We start from the raw sequence: 25,000 nt of genomic DNA, 5'->3' as shown, positions 1-25,000 counted from the left end.
GACGTCTTATTCTTTTAAAACTCACGGTCACCCAGATGTTATTCGAGTGCTCCAGAGAGATGAATATCACAAGTTGGTAAGTCTGCACTCGATAGGTGATGATTTGGAACTTCCTATCCCATCTCCTTAAGAGTAGTCATGGGCACATTTGGAATGTCATGGCGAGCATGATTATTGTGAAAGATCACACCCTGAGCCTTGTTATTTGCATATTGTGAGTCACAGTTCATTGCATAACAAGTCACTGTCATGTGCATTGATGGTTTTCCAATGTTCAAGAAATTCTGCCTTAATTAAACTGTTCGATTTCGAAAAACACAATTGCCACAAGTTTTCTATCTGGAAGTTGAACCTTGATTTTATTTATTTATTTATTTGTTTTTTGGTAGTGTGGACCAAATTGATCACCATTTCACGCTGGTTCACTTTGATTTTGGACCGAAATGATGGGACGCAGGTGTCTTCACTTGTTACAATTTTATTCAATAAATCATCGTGTTCCCTCTGTTTGTGCTTCAGGAGCTGTGTTGGTCCAACAGTCACGTGAGTTGTCTTTTGATCAAATGTGAGGTCCTTTGGTACCCACCTTCCACTAACATTGTTGGATATCAAGTGCGAATGAACGATTGTTTCCACACTTCCAACACTGACATCCAATTCTTCCGTAATTTTGCAAATTGTAATCCATCAATTCTTCAAAATAAGCTTTTCAATGCATTTCACAAGTGCTTGAGTGATAGCAGTCGATTGCATGCTAGAATGCTCAAGAACGTTCACCAGTTTATGGCCATTTTGGTATCCGATGCACCATTTCACCACACAACGATGTGAAGTACATGCATCACTAAATTGTGCCCGTGGTTTCCTGTGAATTTCAGTTGATTGGATGCTGTCCTTCAGGATTAATGGCGTATCTCTGTTCCACAGCACACCTGACTGTGATCTTGGTGTTAACCCAGAATGCTTTCACCAACTGGCAAGCTGGCAGAATGGCCTAAATGTACGCTTACTTGCCCTCTGGACCGTCTAGTTTAGGTTTGAATCTCAGCGCAACTGTAAATTGTCATCCTGGTGTTTTGCCAGCAGGACGAGAATCAATGAGTGTCCCTCGGATGGACGTTAAACTGAGCGTCTCGTCTGCAGCATTAGTTGGTGGACGTTAAACACGCAACGGTGTCCTCTGTGAAGAGTAGGCGAGCTATCGCCGATACCCTGAACAAATTCCAAATTCCTGCCCCAACCTGCATTGGGCATTGCACGAGCGGAACCGTCATCCCCTTGCAAGAACTAATGCTAACCCCCAGCCACGTAATGTGGACAAACGACAATGACGACCCAGGATCATGCCACTTTTGTGCAGACTATATCATCGGCCAAAATTTCAGCTTGTATTATAGTTTTTACACGTTCAACAATAGATGTGGAATTAACTGCCCTCGTACACTGTCCCCTATTGTCATTTTTACATAAGAATCGGCCGTTATTTGAAATGGCAACAATTGACTGTTTCGTTCTGTGCACCTGGTAGTCACTACACTATTGTCACTATCATGCTATGGCATTGCAGTTACCACTCTAATTGCATAATTCCAACAATTGCTGTTGTGTAGCGATAAATAATTCTTTTGAGAGGTGTTTGTTCAGCGAAATGGTTTCGAATGATAACGTTTTAAATATTTGTGCCAGACGTTCTGTTTTTGGGGGATCCTGTTGTTGGACAGGGTCGAGATAAAGGAGCGGGCAGGCGGGAAGCCAAGAGCACCATGACAGCCGCTGTGATTAAACTGATACATGACACGCGGTGGCCGTGGGCAGCTGGCGTGCCCGTGGATGGAGTCGTACCTTGCGGGATTCCTAATTAAACTTTCCTTTTCACTGTCCGCCGTTAATGAGCAGGTTATTTGAGAATCGGCGGGTCGCCATCCATCAGTGTCGTGATAGTCTGACTCGCGTCCTGAACAGAGCCCACACCATCCCCTCCTGTGCTGATCCACTGGGTGAAAGTAGGCATTGAGTCTGCACCGTGATTCACCCACCGAAGGCTCGCCGTCACGTCATGCGTTCAACGCTTTCTCCTGGTGTTTACCTGTCAATTATGGATTCTTCGGAAGCTTCACAGTTGCACTATTGCTTGATATACCCTGTGTACCTTTGAGAAAGTGCTTGTATTTATTTTTATTTTTTTTTAGTTATTTATTTATTTGTGTCCGAGCGCGCCTCTTTGCCACCAAGCTGCCCACCTTTCCGCTGACCCCAGCGTGGCGCCATCAGGAACGCGGCGCGTCATGCCGGGCGTGCGTTATTAAAATGGAAGTCTATGTAGATAAGCGTTGCATAACAATTAATCAAACTTCCTCAATTACCCCTCCGCAAAGGAGCGTGACAAGGGCGTTTGAAGCCGGGCGATGTGTCTGCTGCAGCGATTTACGTCGAGGCACTGAGCTGCTGATCCATTAGAAAGTTGTCCGCAAAACAAATGAATCATTAACAGTGAATGCGGACGATAACTGTCCCAGCCTTTGATTCCTAAAAGCGTCCCATCGCAAGCTCAAGCGAAAGGGCATTCCGGACGATTGTTATCGCTTTCAACAATGCTATTGATATTGTTGATAGAACGAAGAAGTTGTATTCAAAAGTATTTATCTCCTTTTGCAATAATGGAGATCCGTCTTGATGTTCTTGTGAGAGGTTTGGTTGGAATAGGGTGGTCGTTGAAAGACGTTGCGTTGAGACGTTGCAACTTAAAACACTCTGCTTCTGCTTCTCTGGCATAATAAGAAGCAACCTTGTGGAGTATTGATCCCAATTAATCTTTGACCATTGAAAAATCCGTTGAAGGTGTATTTTAATCTCTCTTCCTTTTAATCAGTGAATCTTGTTTTTGATCATGTAAAAACCCCATTGTGACGTTTTGACCATCGAGGGACAGATAAAACTGCTTATTTTTGCTGTAGGTGAGATTCAGATTGGAAAGTCCTTTAGAGACCCCGTATTCTAACTGTGTGCTGGCAGGATAGCTAAGACTCACTTTTGAGCAATCTCGCCTGGGTTCGAAACGTCCTGGTGTTTCAAATGCAGGGGGAGGCATCAATGCGTACGCCATCCATCGGAAGGACGCTAAGCTGGAGGACCTGTCTGTCTATGAGAACAGTCTAAAGATGGGTTTTAAAAATCCCACTGTGTCTTCAGTGAAGAGAAGGTGAATTATCGTCAGCACCCTCAACATATTACAAATTCCTTTCTTGATTTACTTATTGGAAGATAATTGCAAACCACCCAGCATAACACTTGCCAAGAAACTGTTTCGGCACCACCAACGCTCTGTAAGGAGTTTTGTAGATTGATGATGACTTTACCTATAAAGGTGTGGGTACAGAATATATATATATATATATATATATATATATATATATATATATATATATATATATATATATATATATATATTTATATTGGTGTGGTCATCCAGTCATCCCAGTTGCCTGATTAAAATCCGGCAAGTGACTTGAATGCAACCGTAATGGTTGACCGCTTTGAGGTCTTCCCCGCCATATCACGCACCTAATGTTGGGATACCATATGGATTAGAAGTCCGAATCAACCCAGCGTTACACCAATTGGGCATTACACGTCGTATGAAAATTTGGCCGAGCAGGTCTGATGTGTGACGCGGTCCAGATGTGAAGTGTTGACTCACCAGAGCCAATTTGTCCCTTCACCGGTCTTCCCTATTCACCTCAGGAGAACTACGCCAACAAGAATTCATCCCCAAGACCAGATGCCTTAAAATAATGCAAATGACATGGGGGAAGAAAACACAAGGAAGTAACAACAATGAATGGTGCAACAATGAAAACCCCTTACCCATGACCAGACATACGTGCCCACGAAACAAACGATTGGAACATTCTTAGTTAACCTATGCCTTAAGGCCTCAAACCAGAGGCAGATTAAGATTTTTTGACGCCCTGGGCACAAAAAATATTTCTGCCCAAAATGCCCCCCAAAAAAGACCGTGTTATTTTCGACAAAAAGGCCCAAAAGAGAGGACTGTTATTTTCGCGCTCACTCAGCCGGTGTTGCTTTCGCCTCGACTGCAAAAAATCCGGAGGAATTCCTACGTTCTATTGCCTTTTTCCACCCTTGAAAAAAATTTGCCATGTTAAGGTGTTCCATTACCAATCAGCTTGCTCTCACTTGCCAAGTTCCTTCTCAACTGTTTTGTTGGACTGCTTGCTTGAGTGCTTAAGCCACTTGATGAGCACTCTACAAGCTGATTGGTAATGGAACACACCCCCAGCACTAGCAGAGGTGTGTTCAGTTTCCAAGTTTTTCTTGTCTTTGTTTTTGTATACATAGACGAGGCTTGTGGAAGAGCTAAAAGTTTCCTGGAGAGCGCTCACCAAGTGGCTTCAGTAGTCCAACGAAACTGTTGATGAGGAACGGCTGGCTAAGCAAGTGCGAGCAAGCTGATTGGTAATGAGACACACCTGAGATGTGCTTGTAGACCCTTTTCTGGTTATCCGGTTTGTGTGATGAAAAAGTTAATTTTGGGTGGTTTTCAACCCTTTTTGCCTCTTGAGTTGTTTTCCACTTTTCAGCACCACTGGGGTAATTTTATTTCATCTTTGGTCAGGTGTTCTGATTTTTAAAACCACAACGTTCCGCCACGCGCATGGGTTAGTCCATTCACTAATGAGGGGTTGTTTTGTGATCGTACAATAAATTGTAGTGTGGATTTCCGAAACAATATTGATGTGTATGAAGTTGAGGAATTATACAAATTTTATTGTGGTTATTGTTTCATTTGTGCTCATTAAACGGTTATTATTATCCCCCGCCAACCAACGAAGTTGGCAGGGGATATAGAAATGGGTTCCGTCCGTCCATCCGTCACATTTTGTTTCCGGAGCTTAACTACAAATCCCCTCAAGATATATTTACGAAATTTGGTACACATATCACGCAAGTGGTGAACTGGTGCCTTTTGATATTTTCTAATTGATAGGTCACATGGTTTGGCAGCCATGTTGGATTCAATAAAAATATTAAATAATGTTTTCTCTGGAATCACATAACCTAACGAAGCGAAAATTTGCAATTATCATCTTCCATCATGTCTGCATACATAGTAAAAATTATGACGTCACAAGTCACATGGTTTGGCGGCCATCTTGGATAGAAAAACTCACCTCATCCGATTAACACGAAACTTCACACATGTATTCCACTGGAGGATTGGAGGCAGAATGTAAATTTATGATGTCATAGGTCACATGGTTCATCAGGCATCTTGGATTGCAAATTAATAAATTTTAAAAAATCTTCTTCTCCAGAACGGTTGGACAGATTGATGCAAAAATTCACATACACTTTCCCCAAGACATCCTTTCAGAAGTTTGTTAATTTCTAATTGATAGGTCACATGGTTTGGCGGCCATATTGAATTTACCCGAAAACCTTCAAACATCGTCTTCTCCAGAATGGCTGGTCAGATCAAGAGGAAACTTCACATACATATTGCACACGCTTAGGGAATATAAGTTTGTTAAACCTCATTTACTATGGCGGGGGATATCGAAGACTTTGTCTTCAACGGATGCTAGTTCCACTTGCTTTCTCTGATAACTTACCCCCTAAATTTGTAATAGTGCTGTCCAGTTAAACATCAAGGGAAAACATTTTTAAATCGATTCATTACGTGACAGTGCTTTTTTCCTTGAGATGGAGCATTCCCTTTGCGCTGTGGGAAGGGGCCGTTTCAAAATATTGTGAACCACGACCGGTCATGTGTGGCCTCATGTTATCTGGGGGCCCCATGCAATTGCATGGGTTGCATGGCCCTCACTCCATCTCTGCACGGGGCCCACATTGAGCGTTAATCTGCCACTGCCTGAGACACTACATGCTAGAGAGATAAAGCATGTAGGACGAGACAATCGAGGTTCCGGCAAATCTGGCAAAGTTGGTGGAGATGGCACGAGCTGTGAACAGGAACCGAGCCCGTCGGCAGCTGGCAAATCAGTATCTGGTTTGGGTGTCATGATACCTGTGAGGAGGTGGAGAGCCGTGGCCAGCTGAGTTGGGGTGTGGCTTCCACACACTGCAAGCAGTCCAATGGAGTGTATTTCTGCTCTGAGCTCTTGGGAGTTCTCCTCATTTCCATTGTTGCCCTCACATTTATGCCCTCGGGCCCATGTGTCACCAATGACACGACCCGCCCCTCTCCGCTCCATAAGGGCCCTGTCACACCTTGACGATTTAGCCAGCGTATGCCTGACATATGCAAAATTTGGCTAAAACGCTGACACACGTCGAATACGTTATGGGTAAGTTTGTATACATTAAGAGCACGCTGGCATACGTCATAGTACGCTGGCATACGTCGTAGTACGCCGAGGTGTTAGACAAATTTTCCATGCTTGAAATTTTTCGATGTATGCCAGCGTATGACTCGCACGTTCCGCATAACGCTGGCCATAAGTTGTAGGTACTTTACGTGATCGTTGACACACGTTGACACGTGTTACTTGTAAGTTACTTATCAGTCGAAACATGTCGAGGTAATGTTTAGCGTACCCAAAACTTATTTCTAACCTATGAGTAACATGTTGTAGGCACGTTACGCGATCGTTGACACACGTCGACACACATTACTTGTACATTACTCACAAGTCAAAACGCGTCTAGGTAATGGTTATCGTCAGTGTTCCAGACTCCCTGTTATTTTTTTGGGGGTTTTTTTCTTCTTCGGTATGACAGTGATGTTGACACTTCGATTTCTGGTGCGGTTATAATATAATATAATTAATAGGCTGCCGCTCAACAATTTAAATCATAACCGCACTAGAAATCGAAGTGTCAACATCACCGTCATACCGAAGAAAAGAAAAAAAAACCAGGGAGTCTGGAACACTGACGCTTACCATTACATTGACGTGTTTCGACTTATGAGTAACGTGAGGGTTGAGTGAGGCATGTGTCAATCGACGTGTGTCAATCGATCGCGCAGCGTGCCTACAACTTATGCCAGCATATGCGGAATGTGTGTCATACATCGAGTACGTCGAGAAATTTTCAACATGCTGAAAATTACTCGGCGTATGATGACGTATGCCAGCGTACTATGACTCATGCCAGCGTACTACGACGTACAGTATGCCAGCGTGCTATTAACGTATACAAAACTTACCCAAAACGTATTCGACGTGTGCCAGCTTGGTTCGGCAAATTTTTCATACGTAGGCATACGCTTGCTAAAACGTCAAGGTGTGACAGCGGCTTCACACTTCGATGTCTAGTGCGGTTATGATTTGAATCGTCGAGCCGCAGCCTATCAATAGCCTACGCCACGTGATTGTCAGCGATACACTGCCGCGCGCGCTATGCGTAAGTTAGACTATCGTTGGGCATAGGTTCTGAACGCTGACAACACGCTCAGCATTCGTTGGTATAAGTTATCTATATGTGATTGAAACGTTCTGTGTTCGTTACTAACACGTTATGCATACGTCCAACACGTTATTATATGCCCAAAACTTAAAAAAAACATCAATAGTTCAGCATACGCCAGCGTGTTACATACATTTTGAGACCTTGCCATACGCTGGCTAAAACGTCAAGGTGTGACAGGGCCTTTATCAGTGGTTGCGGCTTGGCCGGGTGGATGGAGGACTCTTCCGCGAACTCTCTCACGAGCTTTCTATTGGCCGGGTGGACGGAGGAGTCCTCCGTGAACTCTGTCACGAGCTATCTAAGGCGGTAACCCATGACTGTTACAATGGCTTGACTGCTTTTGCCACCAAAACTTGTGCCTCAATGCTGAGTAGAATGCTAAAAAAGGACATTTTGGACATGTTACATTGGGCAGAATGATAAAAATGACATCAAACAGGGTTGATAATTTTAGCTACAGACATAAGGATGGGTAGACATTGTCTAACTAGATATAAAAGCGATGCATAATCTAACAATTAATTACTTTACGCTTATGCTTGACATTCACTTTGAGGAAATAACTGCTCTAAACTTTACAGTATTAATGCCTTGGAGCCATTTCCACAGCAATATATATGTAATGGATCTATTGTTGTGATTTTGGAAGACCCTGGGGAGTTGCACCTATACATACAGGAAGCTTGGAGTTTAGATAGCTCAATAGTAATTTTGTTTTGATAGATTACCTTTCCCCTCGTATCAGTGGATAGGAAAATGCGTTGTGTTTGTGCAGCAGGTTTGAATTCCATCTGTAACTCTTTTCTATATCCCCTCTCTTCTTAAATCCCTTCTTATCTCTCTCCTTCCTGCACCTCTTTACGGTGCATCCATACACTTAAACATGACGGGATTGGGGTAAAGCCTTCAGGACCCCCCATTCTGGGATGATAGGAGGAAGAGCATGGGGTGAACTTCCTGGGTCATACTGCGGTAGTTTGTGGTGCTGAGGTGTCGTCCATAAGACGACAGTCTCCTTGGGTTAACCTGAGGCGGTCCCTTTGGGTGGGTGTCTGGAATGTCCTATACTTAAGAGAGGGACGCAGCGACGCACTGCTCCAGCGCATGCCTCCATACTTGAACTGATCTGCCACCCAGAATTTGAGGCTGTGTTGCTGCTAGACAAATCATCAAGGAATGAGCCAAGCCACTGCGCAGGTGGGCTTTGTTGGGAGTGAGTGCGAGCAAGCTGCGGATAGTGCACTGCAAGCTGCGGAGCTCTATTCTCTGGATGGACCGGCTATTACACACTGATTCACATGATCTTTCTCTTGCTTTTCCTCATTCTAATCATTCATTTGGAACACACAAAGAACGATCAATGATGTCTCCTCGACTCATTCAGAGCAGGGGTACTGATATGCATTCACTGCATTTCTCCCCACATTGGGCATTACACCATCACCCTCTCTTCTTCCCGCCCTCCCCTTTTTAGGTTGGGACCATGTAAGCCTGCAGGCTTGTGTCGGGTGAGCGAAGTGTTGGCAATGAGCCCCACTATGTCTATCATGCTTACTTATTTAACTTCCCAGAGCAAATGAGGTGCCTGTGTCTCGAGATTTCATGATAAGGTGATTGTGTAAGAGTAAGACTTTCTGTTGGAACATTGCATTGCGGGTAAATATGTGCTTTTGTTTCCAACCTGCTCGATTGTCTCTTTCTCCATTGACTGGACACTAGTGTGCAAATAGTGGATGAGAGTTTTGCCCCGTTGTTTCTCTATGCTCAGACTAGCAGGTGCCCCACTTTTGGTTCTACTCGGCCATACCTAATTGATAAATAGGGTGGGACATCTAGAGCATGGTTTCCTTTCTGGGGGGGATTAGCTTGCCAGGAAGGTAATGCTGGAAGTGGATGCGAGGACCATACTTGAGTTGATAGTCTAAGATTGCGTCCATGGTTGCTCGGCAACCCGCCATGCCTGGAGTTATCTGCAGCTCATCGGTTACAGGGTCAAAGGTCGGGAAGCAGGTCTGAGAGGCCACTCCTGACACAGCTGGCAAACCCGTAACATTTGGTGTCTGGGAGAGGGGTCTTTCAAACCCACTGACTCCATAACATTGGGAGTCAGGATCGTGCAAAACTCGAAGAAGCATTGTGAGGGTGAAATTGAAAATTAAATTAAAGCAGCTATGTCTAACCAAGATGGGCAGGCCCATATGGGTTTTGTAGAGGAAATGGGAGAAACCACCTCCGATTAATGACATTGTGGGAGAGGGAGCATTGAGAGGCACAACAGAAGTGCCCACAGTAACTGATGGCTGCCACCCCCCATCCTCCGGAAAACATGGCACCTCCAATGGAGTTAACCCTATGGGATAGCGGGTTGGCATTGCCATTGCCACTTGACAAGGCTGACAAGATGCTAACAATGGCAGGGTTGTATATGCGGCAGGCAGAGACAATGGAAAGGCCGAATAAGGACATTGGGGCTGGCATCAGGCGTAAAATGGATGTGGGGGCAAGCATACGTAAAGGCAATGGGCAAGAAAATGGATGCTATGGACAATGACATGAAGGCAATGGCCAGTGATATGGCGGCGAAGATCGAGGCCGTATGGGGAGAGTCGAACAAAGTGAGGGAGTGCATGGCGAGTGAGGCAAGAATGACGGAGATATAAGAACTTACAGAGGTGCAAGAAGAATGAAAAATAAAAATTGAAAACAATGCGTTGATGATAAAGGAATTCCAAGTGCCCAGAAGAAACTAAAAAGAGAAATGATGGCAATTTAGAAGGAATGTAAGACCTGACATGATGACCTAACGCAGAAAATAGGGGAGGTGGGAAAGACAATAGAAACAAAAGAACAACAGATGAACAAATGGATATAAACAAATGAAGTAATTTAGAAGAGGAACTTGCAGGAACAAAGCGGGAGACGCCGGAGATGAACGATGAAATTAACAAAGCAAAAGGAGAACGGATGTTAATGAAGGAAAGGGTGGAGACAATAACAAAAAGAATTGCTGGAATGTGTAGAAACAATGTGCAAAGATCGGGATAGCGCATTGCAGGTAGAGGTGGAGAGGATAAGAGTCCTTGAGGTGGACCAGAGCTAGGTGGGTTCGGTCAAGGTGTGCAGTGTGAGTCGGAGTGGGTGGAAAGTGCGACAAGGTGTATGTCAAGCTTGGAGGGAATAAATGACTCAGTTTTTCTTGGAGTGATGCAAAGTATGGAGTATGTGCTCAGAACGAGTGTGCCGGAGTGTGTTCCGAAAGCGTGCCAAGTAGAATGGATGGATGAACGAGAAAGCACGGATGTTCACTGATCCAGATGGGGGTAGCTGCTGTTGGGACTTACAGGAGGAATGAGCCTTCCGTGAGTGAAATTTTTTTAATGTTAATGGGTTCTTCTCCTGTGTGGGGGGAATTTAGAAGAGCAAGGTTGGAATCTGTGCCAGTCCAAAGGGGGGGGGGGTGGCAGTGTACAAGGCACAATGTATTGGAGAGTGCGTGCCATCTGTGTTGGGAAAACTGCCCAAGGGTTAAAAAGAGTGAAACATTTTTCTTTCCCGATGGTCCTGCAGGAACTGGTATGTGAGGTTGCTCATGTACGTATGAGGTTTTAGAAAGTCCCACTGTGTGAGAGTGGGCAGGGTGAAGGCCGTGAGGAAGCTCGTGTGCGTGTTCGGTGTGAAAAAGGTCGTGAGGCTATCCATGTATGGATGTGGAGTGCGAAAGGTCGTGAGGTCACCCCTGTGCGGAAGTGGTGTGTGGCCACCACTTCCGAGGATTATCTTTCTTCTCCGAAGAGGATTAGTATTAGATGGGAGCCTTAGGGACATAGTGGATTAAAGATGGGTAAGACTAAGCTGGGTACGTAGATAGCTTAGCAACGTCGTGTTAAACGGAACGTACGTAGTATAAAGGGAAAACGAGGGATGCATGGGATAGGTAGAGAGAAACTTGTTTGAAAAGATGTGGCGTCGGCCACGTCACCATGGTGAACGAATGGAGTGAATGCGGGAACAGCGGCCCAGAGAGTAATGAAGGAATAAATGGTGGTGTGAAGGAGTGATTGGGAGGTAATGAGTCCCATCCAAGGAAACCCAAAGCTTGTCGAAAGGTTAGCGAGTGGGATCCAGTGAAATTCCCATGGATGTCGTTCTGTGGTTGGTGCTGTAAGTGGAAAGTTTTGTTTGGCAGGGTGAAAGAGGAGATGACGGGTTGGGAGTGTGGCTCATTGGAAGGAGGTATGGTGATGAAGACTATTTTTTCTTTTTTAATGAAGAGTATCGAAATCTTCTTCTTCTTCTAGATTAGTTGTGATGTCACACATGAAGTGGACCACCAGATTCGTACTGTGTACGCCATACGGGTTGCATCGCAGTATGATTTAGCTAAAACAACGAATATTTTTCGATTTTTCTACAAGTATGCCGAGTCGATGCGTCCTTGGTACTTGTATATTAATACAAACACGAGGTGGGTTCATGCTCCACCAATGGCCAAAACACCCTAAATTTTCCAGAAATTAGATGAGGTTTGTCCGAAATATCTCGGTGTGGATCGGGCCTACAAAATGTCCGGTTTTGTGCTCGGAACATGTTACAGAGCACTGTTATGAAACAACAGAGATAGCTAGATCTTGTGGTTATCCCCCGCGATCGAGAGAGGATGCCATCCCCATGATTAAGCGGAAGATATAGCCGTCACTCAAAACTGTAATACTACTTCTACTGAGCTACCAGCACATGTGCACGGACGACTCAAACAATGGCTGCCATTGCCCGACAGTTACCACAAGAGCACCTGAAAATAATTACAAATTATCAACACAAATTTCTTCAAGTCAAATGAACCACCGTCTATTTATAGTGGAGAGAAAGTATGTATGTATCATCATCTACTCCTCTGAAAGGATTTGACCGAGGATGCTAAAACTTTTAGAGTCCACCCCCCTCCACCATCCTCCCATCAACCATCACCCCACAATACCTACCACCATCTCACATCCCCACCCCACAATACCCTCCACCATCCCACACTACCCCTTCACCATCCCCCCCACAGCCATCACTCCGCAAGACATACCACCTTCCCACACCCCCTCCACAATTCTCATCACCATCCCACACCTCCCCTCCACCATCCCCCTACAACTATCACCCATCCCCCCCCACCTCCACAATACCCACCACCATCCCACATCCCCCATTCACCATCCTCCCACAATCAACACCCCCACAATATCTACCACCATCCCACACCCCTCTTCACTCTCCTCCCCTCCACAATACCCATCCACTAGCGAGGGACATCAACACCTCACAGACCTGATAGTGGGACACGGCACGGACATAAATGGGGTCCGGAAAAGTATGAAATGGGATGATTCCGTAACATACAAGACACCTGGACAGCCTGCGACGGTGGGACAAAGCAATGGTCGCCAATTTTGTCTGCGATGTCCGAGTGTGCTGGGCGGTGCCCGTGCTGTCGGGCGATGATGGGTATTTCTGCTCGAGTAATATATAAACCGATTTATCAATTCATACAAAATCCCTCGCACAAGGCTCAAAACAATTCGGCTCCACAATTCCCCCGAAAGGGTTTCCATCACTAATTTTGTCTCCAATAGTTTCTTTAAAATCCCGATGATCACTTTCAACATACTGAGAACCTTCAGTCACTAATGATGGTGGATTTAGTATCGGAATCCAACCTGCACTGGTTCTCCAAGTAAGCCGCCGTTCAGATCAAAATGGATTCCAGATATGACGTCATTGGCAAAATCGAAATTCGACACTCTCGGGCTTTTTTCAACACTTTGTGAATGGCAAAAATATTTCAAATTTTCCCTTCAAATTCGACCGTGATTCATGATTCTCAATTTTTTTTCATAATTTTTTTTTTAACGTTTGGGTTCCCCTTTAAGGAGAGACGCATTGGCGAGTCTCGGGGGAGCTTAATGAATGATGTAGCAATTGCTAGGATAGTTAGAAATGCTTCCTCCGCACCAACCACCACCCAGGTGATTACTGTCTACTGGCGTCTCCCACCTGAGGATGCCATGGAACCTGCAATGCAGCTCAAACTCATGTTGAGGTTTCCACAGATCCACCTTTTCTCAAGGGATTCTTCGGGGATGAGGGGATTTAATCCGGGATTACAATTGCCTTAGTGTGCCCCAAGAGACATCATAGTTAGAGACGTAGGGACGGTATAGGAGGAGGCTATGGCCAAAGTAGGGACTGGGAGGGGGGGGGCACAGACAATGACAAGGATAGGCCCATGGGGGAGTTAAGGGGACAGTTAAGCTATGGCCGACCCCATCACCTGATTTGCCAGCATTGCCACCCCCTCAGCTACGTGTATACAAGAGGCCAGACAGCGACACCTGCCGGCCCGATTTGCCTATGCCTTAATTTCCAATGCCTTGTTTGCCTTTGCCCTGCCTGTTTGCCTGCCACTCTTGTCATGCCTCCTCAAGGACGGTCATCATTTGTGGACCAAGGACCATTTTTTTTTGTGGACCAAGGACCAAGGACCATTTTGAAAGACTGTTTAAAGACTAGCGTGATGGACCAGCGTGGAAGTGTAGATAGTGTTTGAACCAACCTGGATATGTGTATGGATGTATAATTGAATGTAGAATTGTTTAGATACTATGTACATCGAGTGAATGGCGACCAGGGTTGCGTCAGGAAGGGCATCCGGCGTAAAACATGTGCCAAATCACTATGCGGATCATACTGATGATCCGCTGTGGCGACCCCTAACGGGAGCAGCCGAAAGAAGAAGAAGAAGAAGAAGAAGAAGAAGAAGAAGAAGAAGAAGAAGAAGAAGAAGAAGAAGAAGAAGAAGAAGAAGAAGAAGAAGAAGAAGAAGAAGAAGAAGAAGAAGAAGAAGAAGAAGAAGAAGAAGAAGAAGAAGAAGAAGAAGAAGAAGAAGAAGAAGAAGAAGAAGAAGAAGAAGAAGAAGAAGAAGAAGAAGAAGAAGAAGAAGAAGAAGAAGAAGTACATCGAGTGAATGTGTAGGAATAGTTACACAACACATTCATTTTCGTTATTTTTCTTCGTGGGGACATGTATGAAACTTTTCAGAACAAACGAATGTCGCACTCAGGTATCCGATAGGCCAGGTAATTGTTTTAGCACTGGAGCCGGGAGACTTGAGACACATCTGGTACAGAGTAGGGGGTAGTGGTGAGGTTTTGGAAGATCCTGGGAAGTTACATCCAACACATAAAGAAACCCTGGAGTTTAGATATCTCTGGAGTATTTTTGTTTTGTTAGATTACCTCTTCCCTTGTGTCAGTGGAAGGGAACGATGTGTTGTGGATGTCGTAAGAACTTTCCCCATTGTGCTCTTCCTCATTCTCCAACTCCTCTGAAATCAAACGTCATTGTCAAACTCCATCCTTACCATCATTAACTTACCATATTATCAAGAAACTTGCTTAACATAACTCCATTTCACCAGCACTTTGATAGTCTAAGTGGCAACTCCAGCACTTTGATCATCTTCACGGTAACTCCAGCACTTTGATCGTCCAAGCAGCAATTCCAGTGCTTCAATCATTTAACCAAAGTTCCAATCAAGTAGGTGGACATTCGCGCGGGCATTGGACGCATGGTACGACCCTTCCGCTCGCCCCGCCCTGAACCAGTAGCCCTGCCAATCACTCTTCAATGACGAATCCTGATGGCTGGATTGCAGTGCGCCAGCCAATCAGTGTGGGAGATACCGAAAAGCGGATGTGATTGGTGGCGGGGGAAAAGCTGATAACATCTCCAAAATAGCAGTTCATAACCAGTAGTTTTGGAGTGGAGTTTGGGTGAGTTCTGAGTGCGAGAGGAGAGAGAGCTAAAATCGAGTTCCAGTTCAAGTTTTTGAGTTAGTTCTGAGCGAGTGAGGAGAGAGAGAGCCCTGTTCTGGAGAGTCAAGTCCAGAGAGCAACAGTTCCGAGTGTCAATTCAAAGTGTCAGTCCACGACAGGCGCTTTAGGGAACGCAACACCGAGAAATACCAGGTGGAATGAAAACTGAGCCGCGTGGTGACCACCTCCTCCCTGAACAAATCTCCTGAGAACTGACCTCTCCATACACATCTTTTACACACACACACACACACACACACACACACACACACACACACACACACACACACACACACACACACACACACACACACACACACACACACACACACACACACACACCTTATATCCTCAAATCTTTCAGTGCACACACCTCATTGACTTGGACTGTTGTGGGACATCAACTGAGTCCACAGTAGTTCTTTTTGGAGCAGTTCATGACACGCTACCTCAAACACCGCATCTCCCACCTGCATTTCTCAATTTCCCGCACCATAAACCTTACACATGGGCTTACTAGCTCATTTGCAGATGAGCCTGGGATCGACACCATACCCCACTGACTTTGCTTTCTAATTCTGTCTATCCTCTTGCTTACGCAAGAGAGTTAAGCAAGGCTTTCTTCCTGGAATGGTTGAGGTGCCTGTGTCTGTAGATTAGTGGTGAGATGAATGACAAATCGTATACTATCGGTATGTTGATGACATTTTTGCTTTGTTTGAGTCTCGGATGGCATGTGACAATTTCCAGGCATGGCTCAACACTCTCCATCCAGCGCTGAAGTTTACCACGGAGCTGGAATCGTCAAACACGTTACCATTTTTGGACGTGTTGGTTGATGGATCCCACCTTGGTTTCACAACATCCGAAGAAGCCGACTTTCACAGGGCAGTATACTCGCTGGGACTCCGACAGCTCCACGATGTACAAAATTGTCTTGATCAATAAATATCCTGGTTAACAGAGCACAGAGGATTTGTTCACCTTGTAATCTTCCTGCTGAAATTGACAAAATCATGAATATACTCGGTGAGAATGGTTATGCTGAGCATATAGTTACGAGATACATACACGAGTTTCTAAACACGACAAGAGATCGGAAGATTGGTCCGGACAAATGTTCAGTCAGTCGATATCAGGATGCCCTGGAAAGGGCAATCATCACCAAGGTTTGAAGTACAAATCAAACATATTGTGTCCAACACGTTTCTGGCTGTGCAACCCCAAGTCATCTTTACCTCTCGCCGTTTGCTGACGTCAGTCAACAAGGATGTGCTCCTCACCTCACAAACCAGCAATGTTATTTTTGAGTTTAAGTGCCGATGTGAAGCTCGGTATGTGGGGCCGCACAACACTATGGTTGGTATATTGAGCCGAGGTCGGAGCTCGTTTCATTTATGTGTGTTGGAAGCAACCTTCATCCTTACCACCGATCCAATACTATGTCGTCAAAAGGAATTTGTACGATCTCTGTGTCTCTTTCAGTATGGAAAGATCAAGGGAAGTACGGTAACAAATGGTGAATGGACCTTACGGGAGGCCCCTCCCCCCTTTCTCAAGGATGTGGTTGCAATCGTCACTCATCGACGAACTCTGCTTCAGCCAATGGGAGCTCGAGATGAAGATAATGAGCTGACCAATGGGCGTTCGGATTAACTGTGATGTCATTATGCCTGAACCAATCAGCGTCTACCTTATTGAGACCTGCGGATGAAGCACACGCCTTCACTTGCTGCGATTTTTTTTTACCCTGAGGAGTGCAGCGCGAAAAGCTTCGGTCACTATTTTGTCGTGTTTGTTTGAATCCATATTAATGTTCTGTAGTACCAATCATCTGTTTATTTGTGTATATATATATAAGGCGCCGCGAGGAGGAGTGATGTAAGCGACATTTTTTTAATGATATGATGATGATAGGCTCGGATGATAGGGAAAGGGTTAAAATAGTGCAAAATGGCATTAACTCCAAAATGGCCGATGTGTCCCTTACATCACTCCTCGCGGCACCTTATCTATGTATGTATATATGTACATGTATGTATGTATGTATATATAAGTGAAATGATTGTTTGTTTTCTACCCTCCTCCTCTAAGCTCCCAAGGTTAATCACCACATTACTTTATGGGATCACATTGTATACTGTGATGCACTTAAATAGGGGTTTTAAAGTCATTTTCTCAATTCATAACTTGTAAACACACAAGCCACCGCCTGTATCCATCTCCGCCAGAGTCGATCGATGTATAGAATACTTTGTTAAAAGCCAAATTTTGGGGGGATTTTAACCTGTATCCCTATATATTTGGTGAGATTGTGAACTTCGATGGTTAAATGTGATATATTTATGTTATCAGATCATGGGAGAAGGAGAAGACCACAATCACAAACCACAAGTCTCAGACCATTGGAGCCTGGTTAGACATGAACAAATCCAAACCTAATCTCTCGGTGCCAGAGCTGAAGGCTATGAAAAGTCTAACAAACAGGAATGAGTTGATCTTTGCACCAGCAGACAAGGGTAGGGCAGTGGCAGTAATGGACAAGAGTCTTACCATGATAAAATCATATCGCTACTGGAGGGTGGGAAAACGTATCAAAAATTTCCAAATGACCCAACTCCAAAGCACCATTGGTCCTTGAATACAAGATTGTCCATGCTCAATAGAGCAGGCAGGCTGGGCAACCAGGACTCGAATTGGCTTTACTGCAGCAATGGTTCAGCACCCAGACTGTATGGTCTTCCCAAGATCCACAAAGACAATGTCCCTCTTCGACCCATCATGTCTTTCGTCAATGCACCATTTTACTGATTGTCGGGCTTTCTAGCACGTATCATGGGCAGACTTGTAGGAAAGACTGATAAAATTGTTAAAGAATAGTGGTGAATTTGTCAAAAGGATGGGAGGTTAGAATCCAAGAAGATGAGATGATTGTATCTTTCAATGTGGTTTCACTTTTCACCAATATCCCAGTCGATTTAGCATTGAGCATCACACCCGATCGGTTGAAACATTCATATGATTGGAAAATAGCTTGTCAGAACATCCAACTAACACCTGATGATGTTGCGAGCTTGCTGGAGATGTCTGAATAGCATGACCTTCATCTATGACGGTGCACACCATGGACAAATATTTGGCATAGTTATGGGTTCACTGGTCTCTGCTGTTGTTGCTAATTTGGTGATGGAGGAACTCCAAAAAAAGATATTTGAGTTTCATGAGAATTGGAACAGGTATGTGGATGACACTTTCGCCATTGTGCATACAAACATGGCAGACCACCTTCTGGGGCAACTTGGCATTAACTTCACAAATAATTGTTTCAACAAACATAGTTAATTCCCCAGCATTTACTTCACAATTTAAATTGAAAAAGAAAGCAAATTGGCCTTTTGGATGTGGAGGTTCACTGTAAGCCTGACGGCTCCCTTAAGTCTTCGGTTTACAGTAAACCAACCAACACCATTAAGTTACTGGATTTTAACTCCTGCAACCCAATCTCCCACAAACACAGTGGAGCACGGACCTTGGCAGCACAGGCATGAACTGTCGTCTTCCAAAATTGAGGCAATTAGAGAAATCAGATTAGTTAAAGGAATCCTGCTCAAAAATGGGTATAGCAAAAGGATACTCCCCACCTTGAAAGAACCAAAACGAACAGAACAGAAGGAGCCAGAAACACTTGGGCACTATGTACTGCCATACTACCCAGGCCTTTCTGAAAGGATTGGCAAGATAATATGCAATGCAGGGATTGGTGTAGCCTACATTCCTCCACACCATCCGAAATGTCATTTCAAAACTAAAGGACACAATATCAACTGGTGACAAATCTGGAGTAGTTTATCATTCGTCATGCAGAGACTGTGACCAATTATACATTTGTGAAACTGAAATAAATTTAAAACAAAGGCGGGATGAACATGATAGAGCAATTAGGCTTGGAAAGGTGACCCGGTCAGTTATAGCATGTCATTGCCTGCAATCTGGTCATAACTTTGACTATTATGGGACCCGTGTTCCAAACACAACATCCAAACGACACAAGTTCATACTGCAAGCATTGCACGTGATGAGCCGAGAAGATGGTCTGACTGCAGAGACTGTGGATATACCCACACAATACACACCTCTGATGCAAATGGCAAAAACTGGATGATGCAAATAGCTGTATAAAGTGAGCAACAAATAACAGCCAACATCCACGTGTGGACAACACCCAACGAGAACCCCAACAATCGCACCACCAACAACTCGTCACGTCCAACCTGGACACAAAAGCAGCCATTTTTATACCCTGGAAGCACAAAAACAACAAGCGTACACCCATGCTCACCCACACACATACAACACCAGATCACATGTGAGTAAAAACAAAAAAGTGCAGAGAAGCCCATCGATGAGGTGATTGGACGTTTATTTTGCTTGAAGTTTGCAAAATAAAATGAAAAAGCACTCCTCCATTTGACCTCGAGCACCAGCGCGTGACTGTAAATGAGCGGTCGAATCGAAATAAAAACCGGACACGTGCCGAGGCTCGGGGTCTGTTGGCCTGAGGAAGCCTGCTGTGAAGTGCGTGAAACATCACCTGAGACCAGGTCTGCTCTTGCTTATTACTCAAATTAAAGGAGTAGATCTCGTTTACTTTTGGTTGGAATCACCTTCTTCTTCTTTAAGGCCTAAGTCACATTTGCCATGGCGGCCGTGGGGTCTACAAAATCTACCGCCACTAGCAATTATAGGGCAGCCGCAGTATTTCCACGGTCACACAATGTAGCAGTCACATATGTTTTTATTTTTCGGGTAGCCGCATGGCGTATTTAGAAATTGTGGAGACCGAAAACGTGGGGTTGCCGTATGGTCTTTGATTTGATGTCGCACGGTGACCTTAGGGCGTTCCTGCGGCGACCATAGAATTTTCAAGGCAGACGCAAGGTGCCTGCAAGGCGACCGCAGGGGGGGCCCCAAGGCGAACATGCAGCCAGACAGACGGTAACGAGTGGGTTCTTTTTTTTTTTACCAGTTCTTTTGTTTCGGCTTGTCGAATTGCTACGGCGAACGTAGAAATGAAAAATGTGATAACTCCGTGTTATAATTCCACGGCGACCCCTACGGCCTGTAAAATATAGCCAAACGGCGTAGGGCCACCCTGAGGCAACTGCAGAAACTCTGTGGCCGCCACACGTTTCTGTCAATTCAGAGGGCGTACGGCCGCCGTAACCTCGCCGTAGAGCAAATGTGACTTTGGCCTTAACAACAACAACAAAAAAATCTATTTATATATATATATATATATATACATACACACATACACACACACTGTATTAGATACCAGCAAATACTACCCATTGCTTCGCTGATGGGAATATGAAGTTGAGAGAGAGAGAGAGAGGTAGGGAGCCAGAAGGAAAGGGTGGGGGAGCAAGGTGAGAGAAGTGGGGAGGGGAAGGGGTGTGCTGGACTTACGTTTGGTTGTGGGACTTGAAGAGAAGGGGAGGGGGGAGTTTGACTTGCATTTGGGAGGGGGACTTGAGGTTAATTGGGGAAGATGGTCCCATCTGCTGGAATTAGTATGGGATTGAATGAAATGGGGTATGTTATCTTCAAACAGGATAGCAAAACCACCCATACAAACAACACGTACCATTTTTAAAGACATTAATTATAACATGGGCTTCCCTTGAGGAATGTGACTCGAACTGTGGTTGCTACCCTGTTTACCCGCTCTAGGACTGGATCTCTCCGAAGCGGTCACAACCACCCTGAGACACCCGGAGTGCGAAGGAATAAACGAACCGGACAAACGAACACCTCTCCAGCAGCCAGACCCGCCACCAAGCGCAACCCCACAATCAAAACCCAGCTCAGGCCAGGTATGCCTCTGCACACATTATTCCATCATTATACATACTTGTACCAAGGTTGATTTAAATCCTTGAACCCAGATTCAAAATATTAAATAATCCTGGCTGCCAGACCATGTGTCTGATCAGGATGAAATTTAAAACATATATTCCCCATGAGGACTGGACAATAATTGTGATGTTTCACGTCGATTGATGAAGCGGTTCAAGAGGACTGAAAAAAAAAAGATTTTCATTCAATCCAACATATCTGCCAAACCATGTGACATATTCATTATTCGTGAACACTCTGATATCTCCAAGGCTTTGGGAAAATGTGGGTGAAGTTTCCCGCGGATCTGTCAAGCCGTTCTGGAGATTATTTTTAAAGGCTTTAGCGTAAATCCAATATGGCTGCCAAACCATGTGACATATGATGGATGTCATAGGTAGAAAACTTTTGTTCCCCATCAATAGGCGATCATACCTGTGAAGTTTTGCCTCAATCTGCTCAGCCATTTCTGAGATGTTTTAAGATTTTCATGTTAAAAACAATGCAGCTGCAAAACCACGTGACCGATGATGTCATCAATTTTTTTTTCTCCATACAATTTAGCCCGAGATAACACCAAAAAATTTTCACACTGATCGGATAAAGCATTTGACATTTGCAATTATGACTTCATAACGAAGCCACCTTTGACATCATCAAAAAAAATCAAACTTGTTTCCCATGGGGAGTACTTGACGCGTACCAAATTTCAATTTTTTCCATGGAGTTGTTTTGGAGATACAGAGGTCCAAAGTTTTTCATTTTTTCCAACATGGCTGTCACACCAGGTGACCTATGACGTTATAATTATAATTATAACTTTCTACATGAGTAGTCACCGATGGTGAAAATTTTTTCTGAATCGGATAAGAGGTTGCAGAGAAAATGGAGAAAATCAGCATGGACAGATGGACATACGTACAGACTGACAGACATCATGAAAACATAATGCCTCCGGCGACTTTGTATCCCCAATTTATCTTGACCAGAATTTTTTTTTTTTGATTCATCTTCACCAAAATTGAATAAATTCAAATCAAGGTGTGGATGGATTTGGATGAACCTTGGTGGACATGTTGGGTGTGTGACAAAGACCGGACCAATTGATTCGATTTTGGTGAAGATCCGAATCCGGATTCCTCTGCAAGTCTGAATGGTTTCCATTTTCCATCCCACTGATGGGTCGGATCTGAATTCAGACCTTAACCCAAATCGAATCGGCTTGTTCTTGTCACTTCGAACAACTCATCCACCGAGTTTTGTCATCGCTCCTCCACAACTTGTCAAGATATTTTGCTTTATTCATAGCTTTTAGCCCCATCTCTCGATGGTAAAGAATTACTTAAAAATTTCTCGGATCTGGATCTGGATTCGGATCTTCACCAAAATTGAATCAATTCGTCCTTGTCGCACACCCAACCTGTCCACCAAGTTATTTTAATTCAATTTTGGTGAAGATACGAATATATATGCATTCCCAGATGTTGGTTCACAAAGAGCCAATATGAATCACCTGCGACAGATTTGCATCATTTAATGTCTCTCTTTCTCTTGTATTGTGCATTGCATTTCTTTCTTTATTTACTCACATTGAAAGTCAAAACACCTTTGACGTCAAACAAGGATACAGTACTGGAGTTGGAAGAGCATATTTTATTGATGATCGGGCTGGAACACTCGGTATAATGGAAGAGGTTGAGGGAGTATTCAAGGCGTTTTAAAAATCTGGAAAGAAAGGTAAAAAGAGGAGAGAATCGAGATGGGATGGGGAAAGAAGGAAGGGCCTTGGGGAAAAGAGGGGGGTTGATGGTGAAACTACGGGCAGTGAGAACTGCTTCACGCACGAGGCCACAAGGCTTGACTTCACCATCGCTCATCATGGGATGAAACTGATGATAAATGGGCAAGCGCTGGCACGAGAACTGATGGTGGATTTGTGATAGCGCTAATAAGGTAGGGGTCTGTAGAAATATGATAAAATAACCCATGTGCAAGGCACCAGTCCCCGCATCAGTCTGCACCACAATGGTTGTTGCTACAAGCGTAAGAGATCGCCACACGGCATGTTTTACTTATTCTCGCCCGGACGTGTATCCACATAAATCCAGCAATTTAGAGATTGTACACCAGCTTGGAAGCATTCAGTAAGAATCAGTTTTTCAGGCAAACTTTATTCAACAATGTTTTCTTTCCTTTGTTATTGGGATTGGGCATGGACCAAAATTTTCGAGTAAGAAGAGGTGTCTTGAGAGCAGCAACAGATATTTTATTTAGTTAATGAAACTGAGATGCTTTTTACTCTTTTTTTTCTTTCACGAGTGATCTAAGGCTCATAGAACACCTTAGTACACAAAGCACATGCAAGACAAGGACATTATAATAAATTGGTGTAATTTTACAAGGACATCATGAGAAAAAGAAAAATGAACACAGTATAAGGGATTCCAACATGATATGACATATATGTGAGATAAATGCTTATGTAATGTGAGAATTCCAAACAGCTGACCTCCCTAGGCTTTTCTCATCATGGTGTTTCCCTCCATGAGCATAAACATTTTCTTCAAATATATAGATGCTACGAGCAGGTGGACACACGATATCCATGTCCCACACACAGCTGCCTCTATTGCAGATGCTTTAATTCTTCATACCTCGGAGGTAAAGTGCTCTATAAGCAGTTACATCTCTGAATGATTTAGGACTTAGTGATTTTTTTTCACCTTGGGGTGGCTGTAGATCAGACAGGCTTAGTGTGTCTTGTGAAGTGAGTATAATGAAGATTTTCGCAATGATCATTGATGTTTGGGAGGGAGACCAGTGGAGTGGGAGGAGGGTGTTGGTGGTGAAGGTACAAAAGGTGATTGGTAAGTCCATGGCCTGACATAAAAATTAATCATACATATAAAGCTCTTTCTAACAACTCACTCACTGATAGAAATGTTTAGTACCTTCTCGGTGGGCTATAAAGCTGAAATTTTGCATACTGATGCAACTCAAAGCCAGTATCGCAGGAAAGATCACAAGAACCATCGGAAAATGTCCATAAATGAAAATATCTGCATATAAAAGTTGGCCGGTGCAGCCTTGCTCTTCTCATGGCGGGTCACATGACCTAAGACAATGGAGTTTACTCTCAAACGAGTTGCTAGGCAAAACACTAACACTTGTCTCTTCCTCCTCTTCTATTATAACCTTTGCCATACTGCAGTTACATTAAAAGTTACTATTGCTGAAATAAACAGCTTGTTATAATCACTAATTCTTGATTTATTGCAAGTACAAACCATTTCATCAAATATATAAAGCTTATTAGCCTGCGCTCATGAAGTGAAAAGCAGGGTTAAGCAAACTGGTCACGTATGTGTCTGCATTTTCTTAAGGGCATACATTGAAAACCATTCCACAGAAGAAATTGAAACTTTACCTCTAACATGACCATTTGATGTAGCGCATATTGTGAGTGTACATCGAAAACCGTTCAAAACTCGTATCATTGTCATCACTTCAGCTTTTATTGTGCTTAACTGGTGTTAAAGCGAAGAAGAAGAAGAAGAATACGTCCAATTTGGAGTTTTTACGATCTCCCAATTTACGTGCATCAGCCTTGGTATTTATGAAAACACTCGAGAACGAGAATAAAAGCTACTGTGTAAAGGCTTATGAATGTACTCTATAGCCAGGGCCTCACACATGTTTTTTCTGAGTAGGTTTTCCAATGAGTACCAGCAGAAATCGTTTGGTACTCATGGAAAAAACAAAATGTCAGCCTCGAGTGTGCTTGT

General features: G+C 44.0%; 1 protein-coding gene across 6 annotated transcripts in view; it reads left to right on the top strand.

Annotated features, from left to right (window-relative positions):
- LOC147023506 (uncharacterized) overlaps positions 1 to 25,000 on the top strand; it is a 119,466-nt gene that overhangs the window by 71,804 nt on the left and 22,662 nt on the right. For 4 of the 6 annotated variants that reach the window (XR_015060239.1, XR_015060240.1, XR_015060238.1 and 1 more), the window contains exon 5: positions 21,051 to 21,193. The gene's annotated coding sequence lies outside the window, so the exon portion shown is untranslated. Of the gene's footprint in view, positions 1 to 2,715; positions 3,200 to 16,999; positions 17,095 to 21,050; positions 21,194 to 25,000 lie in introns of those variants that run through there. The other 2 variants (XM_085888980.1, XM_085888979.1) reach the window with 2 other exon arrangements.

Source organism: Eptatretus burgeri, chromosome 7 (genome assembly GCF_056783735.1).
Source record: "Eptatretus burgeri isolate ZD-2024b chromosome 7, Ebu_testis_v1, whole genome shotgun sequence".
Classification (NCBI taxonomy): Eukaryota; Metazoa; Chordata; class Myxini; order Myxiniformes; family Myxinidae; genus Eptatretus; species Eptatretus burgeri.
The sequence above is the reverse complement of the archived record's forward strand: the minus strand, read 5'-3'. Positions and strand labels throughout refer to the sequence as shown.